General features: G+C 40.6%; 1 non-coding gene across 1 annotated transcript; it reads left to right on the top strand.

The window, feature by feature from the left end:
* The first annotated feature begins 5,254 nt into the window (after positions 1–5,254).
* LOC141602852 (small nucleolar RNA R71) lies at positions 5,255–5,361 on the top strand. Its single transcript, XR_012524759.1, has one exon. It is a non-coding gene; the product is annotated as a small nucleolar RNA R71 (small nucleolar RNA).
* Positions 5,362–9,124: the final 3,763 nt, after the last annotated feature.

The raw sequence follows: 9,124 nt of genomic DNA on the forward strand, positions 1-9,124 counted from the left end.
TTTTGGGTTTTCATATTTTCAAATTTTTATGGATTTTTGAAAATTTTCAATTTTTTTGGTTTTTTGAATAAGAGTTAAATGTTAGAATTCCCATCCCCACACTAATATGGGCATTGTCCTCAATGGCCAAAGTGATGGAAATTTTTCAAAGATGATGCATGATTTCTACACTAAATGCAATCTATTCTAAGCTACACTACATGATGCATGGTTTTTGTTATGACGGAGAGGATAATTTAGATTACCTCCCGTTATGTATGCATTAACTTCCCCAAACCGAGTGAGACACTATTGCTAATGTCCAAGGATGGGTGTAGTTCATGCACACACTATGCTATGCATGAAACTAATTTGTCATTTTGGATTTTGAAAATGGGAACAATATGAGAACACCTCAATGGTACCGAGGTGTGAGTCCTCTATGGTGCTAGGACTACTCCAACAATGATCAAAATTAGATAAAATACAAAGAGAGAAATAGACAAACCATGAGAGTGTAGGAGTCTCCAAGGCTTGCTAATCTTCCATCATGCTATCATCATCACTTCCCTCTTGAGAAGTGGACACATTACCACTTTCCTTGTCATTTGTTTCTTCACTTTCTTCTTCATCTTCCTCATCATCTTCTTCAATGTTGTCATCAACTTCTTCATCATTTCCAACAACCTCATTGTCACCCAAAACGACCCTAGATGCACCCGGAAATAAGACTTCTCTATCCGCCCAACTAGGCAAAGGACAAGATGGATCAAGGAGTCCTTGTCTAGCTAAGTGTAGGAGGGGTGGATATTGAGCCAAGTAGGCATTTTTCCGATCTTCATAGGCTTGGTTGTGCATTGTTTGCATGAGAAGAGTCACATAGTCTTTCCCAACTTCAATTCCTTCCGGCTTGAACTCTTCATACTCAAAAGGGTAAGGTGGTATGACAATGGAAGAGGAGGGTACTTCAAGATCACCCTTTTGTTGTTGAATAATATACTCGGCCTCTTTGGAAAGGGGAAGTAGATAGTTGGTCCGGTGGACACTTAGACGACAAATCTTTGAAGGCAAGGTGAACGATCTAGCTTCACTAGTGAGCCATCCATACTTAGTGTCAAGGGGGTTATGGGCAACCCACTTGTACTTGTTAATCATAATAGGCATATCGACAAGATGGCCACCCTCCTTTGCTTTGTACTTGTTATCCTTATTGAAGTTAGGATCAAAGTGCTTAGCTAGGAGTGTGACTAGGCCGCCATTGACAATAACGGTCGTGCCCTTCTTCCCACTATCAACATTGAGCCATCTATCTACCAAGAGCCTCAAAGAATTGTAAGGCTTGGTGTGAACTCTTCCGATATTCAAAGCCGATTCAAGGAGAATAAAATCAAGTCTTGTGAAATGGTTGGTATCTTTCCTAGCAATTATGGTGTTACCCACGACCTTGTGCCATACTCTTATGCCCGGATGATGGACCAAAAGAGCACGACTCGCATGAAAATCCTCAAATTTCTTCTCGGAGATTGCCTCCCAAAGAGGTGCGGGGTCATACTTTCCATAACTCTTGAAATAACTCGGTTCATCACTTAGACCCAAAATTTCACCCAATTCCCTAAAGGAAATGCGTCTACTAACATTAGCTAGACGAAACTCGAGATTCTCCCTATTCTCCATTTTGGTGACTTTCAAGGAACTTAAAAATTCCAAGGTAAGGGAGGGGTATGTCAATTCCTTTGCTTTAAACAATTTCTTCAACCCCATGGCATTGAAAAAGACTCTAGTTTGCTCTAAGACACCTAATTTTTCTAAGGTATCTTCACATATGAACTTGGTGGATTGTAATGACTTCATAGCAAACTTGACAAAGGTATTTCTATGGGTATCGGAAATAAAAGTTACCTCCGGATAATGCAAAAGTTGATTAATTACCGGAGTAGAAGGTGTTGTTGCTCCCATAGAAGGTTGTTGTTGTTGTTGTTGCACTTCCAAGTTTGGTGTTGCTACCACCATAGCCAATGCTTTCTTTGTTTGAAGAGCCTTTTGCCTTTGTGAGAGTGCCTTAGCCTTTGGTGCCTTTGTTGGTCCCTTAGTCCTTGCCATTGATGAATTAAACCAAGAAAAGAATGAAAAATCTTCAATTTGTAGTATGCCCAAGTTGATTTGAAGGTGAAAGGCTTTGCCTTTATGAAATCAAAAATCGACTCAAAGGTTGAAGATTTTGTGCTTGGTTTTGATTTTTGTTGAAGAAGGAGTGATTAATTTGTTGTTGGAAGGATGGTTTGATTTGTGTTTAGTGAATTTTGTTGAGGGTTTTTGTTTTTGTGATGGAGAGGATGAGGGTTTTGATGTTGTGGGTAGTGTTTATGAATGAATGAATGAATGAAGGAAGGTGGGAGGGGTTTTAAAGAGGTCGAAATTTTCAAATCTGCAGGGGCAATCCGTGCGGATTCTGCCCAATCCGTGCGGATTCTGCTCTTTCTGGACTTGGCAAAACTCGCCTAGAGACGGGCGGATTTGTGACAATCCGCTCGGATTTGCTGAACACGGGACGGGCGGATTTGCTCAAAGACGGACGGATTTCAGTCCAGAAAATTTTGCTTGTTTTCCTCAGCTGCAAAGACGGACGGATTTTACACAAGACGGACGGGTTCTTTAAGACGGGCGGATTCTTCACAGGACGCCCAGATTCAGTCACAGTCAGGAATTTTTCAAAAATCAGCTCAGTTCAAGACGGGCGTCTTTTTTTGCAATTCGCTCGGATTCTCTCAGACGGGAGGATTCTCTGGAATCCGCTCGGATTCTTCCCCTGTGTACACGGATTCAGTTCCATCCGTGCCCACTGCATTTCCCATACCGTTCTTCCATTCTTTCTTCAAGTTTTGTGTTCGTCATTGTGGGGGCACTACTAAGGCATGGATAGCCTAGGCAAGTGCCATCCCCACACTAAGCTAAAAGCACTACACATCAATTGAAATGGTTAGTCCCTCCCTCACTTCACTCAAACATGACAATTATTTTGATCAAAGTACGTAAAATAAATCCAAAGATGACAAAAAAAATGCAATACAAGAATTGAAATGCGAGTTAGGGAGTTAGAAATATTTACAAGTGGTGGTTTAGGGAGGACTCCACCAAACTCTCATTCTTGATGAGATGTCAAGGGGGCATGTCCAAGGTGTTGTTGATGTTGCTCAACACCTTGAAGAAGTAATCAAAAGCTTGTTCATTATCATGGTAGAGGTCTTCAATAGACCTTGGTCCTTGTTGTCGATCTTGATCAATAGCATGTCCAATATAGGGATTAAAAATCCCTTCAAATTCGTCATCCCAAAGACCACAAACTTCATTAAGTTGATCATTGAAGATCTCTTGTTTTGATGGAGACAACTCTCCCAATTTCTTCTCTTGGCCAATGAGGCCATCCTCTTCTTCCTTGGTTGATTTTGATGAGCTTTGCAAGCTCTCCTTGTCACAATTCACTTGCTCTTTGAATGGAGCATCTTCAATTTTTTTCTTCCATTGGAGTTCCGACTTCTTCCTTTCATCTTTCCGACAATAATGATCAACCATAAAACATGGCTCATGCAAATGGGGAGCTCTCATGGTCTTGTCAAGATTAAAAGTTATACTTTCATCTCCCACTTCTAGAGTGAGCTCACCATGTTTCACATCAATCACCGCACCCGCGGTGTGTAGGAAAGGTCTTCCTAGAATGATCGGAATGTTGGAATCTTCCTCCATATCAACAATGACAAAGTCCACCGGGATGAAAAATTTCCCAATTCGCACGGGGACATCTTCCCATATCCCTAATGGTGTCTTCGTCGATCTATCGGCCATTTGAAGTGTGATGTTGGTGCATTTAAGCTCTCCCATCCCCAACCTTTTACTCACCGAGTACGGCATGACACTCACACTAGCCCCTAGATTACATAAGGCTTTGTTGATCGTTGTGTCGCCAATGGTACACGGTATTGAAAAGCTTCCCGGATCCTTTAGTTTTGGAGGTGAACTCCCTTGAAGTATTGCACTACTCACCTTAGTGAAGGCGATAGTCTCAAGTTTTCGGATTGACTTCTTCTTTGTGAGGATATCTTTCATGTATTTCGCATAGGCCGGCACGTGATTGATTAATTCCGTGAAAGGAATTGAGACTTCCAAATTCTTCACAATTTCCATAAACTTTCCAAGTTGGTCATCAAATTTGGGCTTGGCTTGACGACTTGGAAAAGGAAGTCTAATCACAACGGGCTCCTTCTCCTTGGTCTTGTCTTCATTTTTCTTTGAACTTTCTTCTTTTGATTGTTCTCCAACCTTGGAGTTTTGCACAACTTCTTCCTTATCACTAGCTTCCACAACTTCATCCTCAACTTGCTTCTTCGGTGCTTCATACCTTGTGCCACTCCTCAAGTGAATAGCACTAACTGTTTCATGTCTTGGGGGATTACTTTGAGGTGGTAATTGCCCCTTTTGTCTTTGTGAGCTTGAAGATACTAGTTGAGTCAATTGGGTTTCCAACATCTTGGTGTGAGCTAGAATGTTGTTGATGGTGATTTCCTTTGCTTGACTATCTTTTTGCATTTGAATGAAAAAATCTTGTTGATTCTTTTGCATTTGGAGGACCGCTTTTTGGACATCAAAACCTTGGTCATGTTGTTGATTGTATGGATTTTGATTTTGATAACTTTTGTTTTGGTTGTAAAAGGGTCTTTGGTTTTGATTTCTCATGGGTGGTGGAGTGTATGTTGTTTGAGGGTTTTGAACATTTTGGCTTTTGTATGAGAGATTTGGATGGAACTTGGTATTCTCATTGTAAAAATTTGAATAAGGGGTACCACTTTTATATGCTTGGAAAGCATTAACTTGTTCGGTTGTTCCCCTACACTCACTTGGGTCATGACCCAAAGTTCCACAATTCTCACATATCCCACTTGGGATTGACGAAGATGCCGTCATGGCATTGACATGATGCTTTGGTGATTTTGAGACTTCTTCAAGTCTAGCCATTGCTTTTTCGAACTTCAAGTTGATAGTATCGATATGGGAGCTTAGTTGGGCACCTAATTGAGTAACGGCGTCCACTTCGTGCTTTCCTCCTCTAGTAGCCTTGCGAGGCCTACTATATTGTGAATTGTGGATTGCCATCTCTTCAATTTTGCTCCAAGTTTGGTTGTCATCAACCTCGGTGAACATCCCATTCGATTCCATATTAAGGATATTTCTTGAGTCTTCATAAAGACCATTCCAAAATTGTTGAACCAAGAACCATTCGCTAAGTCCATGATGTGGACATGAGCGACAAATTCCTTTTAAACGCTCCCAAGCTTCATACAAAGATTCTTCATCCCTTTGCTTAAAACCCGTAATTTGAGCTCTTAGCATGTTAGTCTTTTCCGGTGGGTAGAATTTTTTGTAGAAAGCTAGAGCCAACTTCTTCCAAGAGTCTATTCCGAGAGTAGCCTTATCAAGGCCTTTCAACCATTGTTTGGCGGTGCCAATTAGAGAAAACGGAAATAAGACCCATCTAATTTGGTCTTGAGTTACACCGGTTTGTGAGATCGCATCACAGTAGTCACAAAAAGCCTCCATATGAGAGTGAGGGTCTTCACTAGGCATCCCCCCAAATTGGCTTCTTTCGACTAATTGGATAAAAGCGGATTTGGCAATGAAATTTCCGGTAAGATGTTGTGGTGTAGGAGTACCATTGGGTAGGTTCTCCTCGGTGGGTACGGAGTGTGACGAGAATTTAGGCATTGTAGGTGGATTTTGTGGGGTATTATGTAATGGGTTCTCCTCAACTTCTATTGCGAAAGGATTGACAAACTCACTAGTGGGTTGAACAACTTCACTAACACCTCTCAAATTCCTCCTAACAAGTCTCCTATTGTTCGTCAAGGTTCTTTCGATTTCACGGTCAAAAGGTAGCAAGTCGCCTTGTGACCTTTTAGACATGCAAAATATCAAACAACTCGAAAACAATTAGAACAAACCTTGAGGAGTTTTACTTCCCCAAGGCAAGGAAAGACACAACTAATAACAATAAAAAGAAATCTAAATCAAACAAACACCGTCCCCGGCAACGGCGCCATTTTTGATCGGAGTCCGTTCGTGTTCACAATTAAAGATGTGGTCGTTGGTCACGGTCGAATCAAAACACAATTTATAACTTCAAAAACAACTCTACAATTAGTAAAGAGGCAAGTAAAGGTCGGATCCCAAGGGACGGGAGTTGAAATGAGATTTCTATTGCAACTAGTGGTGTCTAAGGGGTGTCACAATTTGGGTTGATGTAGAAGGTTACTAAACTAAAATAGCAATAAAAATAAACAAGCAAGATGAACTAAAGGGGTGTAAACAATTGATTAAAAGCACTAGGATGTCATGGGATCATAGGGGAATCATGGGATATGATCATACAAACATGTTCTCAAATTATAAGCAAGCAATTATTGTTGTGATGGATTGAGTTGGGTTATATCTTACAATCCTAGGAAAGTTTGGGTCCCGGAGCCGAATCGATTAGATTGTAAAACACCTACAAGTCGACTTAATCTTCCCTACTCAACAACATGCATGGTCTAATGAGACTCGAGTTGGGTTATGTCTTACAAGTCTCATTGAAAAGATAGGTGATTGTGGTAAATGCAAGGATTCATAGGCTTAGCATTTCATCAAACATAACATGTGCATGAGTTGAGATCAAAACAAGCAAGCAAATAAACCATGAAAGCATATTAATTTAAGCATGAATCATTCCCCATGTTGGTTTCCCCTAATCACCCATTTAACCCTAGCTAAGAAACTACTCACTCATTATCATGTTAATCATGCTAGCAAGGTTGTCAATCATACCAACAAAATGAAACATGATGAATAAATGAAAGTAATTAACAATAATTAAAAAGGGATTAAGAGATTATACCTACTAATGATTCCAATAATAAAGCAAAGATAATAGAAGTACTTGATGATTGATTGAGAGGTTGTCAATCCCCCAATAATACCCAAATAATCTTCAATTACCCAAAATAAAGGATGAACAAGAGAGAGATTAAAGAACTAAAACTTGGATTAAAACTTGATTAATACTTGATTACAATATTGAAGAGAGATTTGATTGATATTAACTACTCTAATTATTGATAAGAAGAACATGCTCCTCTAATTAGACTAATGGGGTATTTATAGTGAAAATTAGGGAGGATGCATTAGGGTTAACTAAGGGCTAAACTAGTAATTACACTTTTTAAGTTGAGCAAGGAGACTCCGGTATTTTCTGAGAGAAGGGCTTCTTTTTTCGTAGCTTGGAGAAAGGGAAATCGTGCTGTGCTGGAATCCGGGCGGAATAGGGTCGGGACGGGCGGATTCTGGCGTTGGAATCCGAGCGGATTCAGTTGAATCCGGGCGGATTGAAGAGGTGGAATCCGAGCGGATTGTGGCAAAGCCGCTCGGATTGTGCTGCTGCGGGACGGACGGATTGGTGACAATCCGCTCGGATTGTCAGTCAGCAACAAATCTTCTTCTTTTCTTCCCTTTTCTTCATAAATTCCTTGGGGATTTCCTTGGGGACTCAAGGATCTTTTCTCAACATTGCTCTTCTACTATAATATGTACAAAGGCCTTCTAATCTTGTCTCTCCTTGATGCTTGGTCATTGGATTCGATCAATTTAGCCTTATTTTGCCTCGAAAATGCAAGATTCTTACTCCTTTCCTACCAAGGGATCAAAATCTCAAAGAATATGCAAAACAAAGAACTAAAGATAGTAAATGACCCAAATATGCACTAAAAAGCATGGAAACGAGGCTAATTCGGGGACTAAATGTGCACTAATTATGGTCACATCAAATACCAAAAATAATAACCCATGCGAATAGGAAATTATGCTTTAAGGAATTAGGAAATATCCAATGCGGAAAATCATAGAAACACAGTTGAGGAAGATCGTAGCAGGAGCTGCGTCTCTTTGAAGCGGCGCAGCATGTGCTGCGCGCTTTTCTAAGTGTGTCCGTCCTAACAGATTTTAGAAAACGGCTTTTAGTATAAATATAGACGTCGATAGAGGTTTTATTCACATAATTCTTCCGTCTTTCTCCGTCTTATTACATAACTCTCTCTAATTAATCATATATCATGAATACTTTAAAAATTCGTCTCAAAGAATGGACAAACGAGTTCTCAAATGTGGAGAAACATTATATGGGTGCCTACAACTTTGGATAAATTTTTAGCTTGAAGCTAATTAAAGTTGTTAAACCGTTATTGGATGCTTGTCTTAAGTATAGGGGACTCGAATTATCACGTATTTTCCTTTCCTGGAGGCGATATCTGCCCATTCCCTGAAGAAATTGCTGTAATTGGTGGTTGGGCCCCGGAATATTTACCTGCTATACCCTCTACTTCTCAAGGGTATAAAAACAAATTTGGGGATTTGCTTGGATTGACAAGAGCTGAGGTTGACCGTCTTGTGACCTCAAAAGGAGTCTGAATGCTTGATTTCATTGATCGATTAATAAGTAGGGCAGATCCTACTATCTCCTATGTTGCGAGGCGAAGGGCATTCGGGTTTTGCCTATTGTATGTTTATGTCCTTCAAGGGCATGTTGATGAGGATATGAGAGGTGACCCTCGTTATATGAGCCTAGTTGAGCAGATGAAGTTGCGCAGGAGCCCTGCTTGCCTGTGTTTATAAGAGATCCTGTTGGGGTTAGATAACAGGAAAGCCAACCGCGACCTTCCTTATTTGGGAAGTCCCATCATTTTGCAGGTAAAAGAACACAACTTTTTTTTTCGTTTTCGTTTTCGTTTTTTTTTCGAATACTAATACCTGCTTTTGGTAGGTTTGGCTTATGGAGCGCTTACGATTGATCGAGCCCCCAGTTAATGTTCATGCTTATCATACTCGCTCAATTGCAATGAGGACTAGACTTTACATGGTGGATTTTACTCGAGTCTGCAACTACTGGGAGAATAAGCTGAAGAGCGAGGATGGTCCCTTGATTAGATGGATCGTACCATGGTGGCATCTCAAATATGTTGCCATCGAGTATCGTCCTTGGATCCTACCCGATCGGTGCGCATTCCAGGCTTGGAATTCATGATATGCATCTTCCCAGAGAGGCTGATGATGCAGGTGTTGGAGTAGT

This window comes from Silene latifolia, chromosome 9 (genome assembly GCF_048544455.1).
Source record: "Silene latifolia isolate original U9 population chromosome 9, ASM4854445v1, whole genome shotgun sequence".
NCBI lineage: Eukaryota > Viridiplantae > Streptophyta > Magnoliopsida > Caryophyllales > Caryophyllaceae > Silene > Silene latifolia.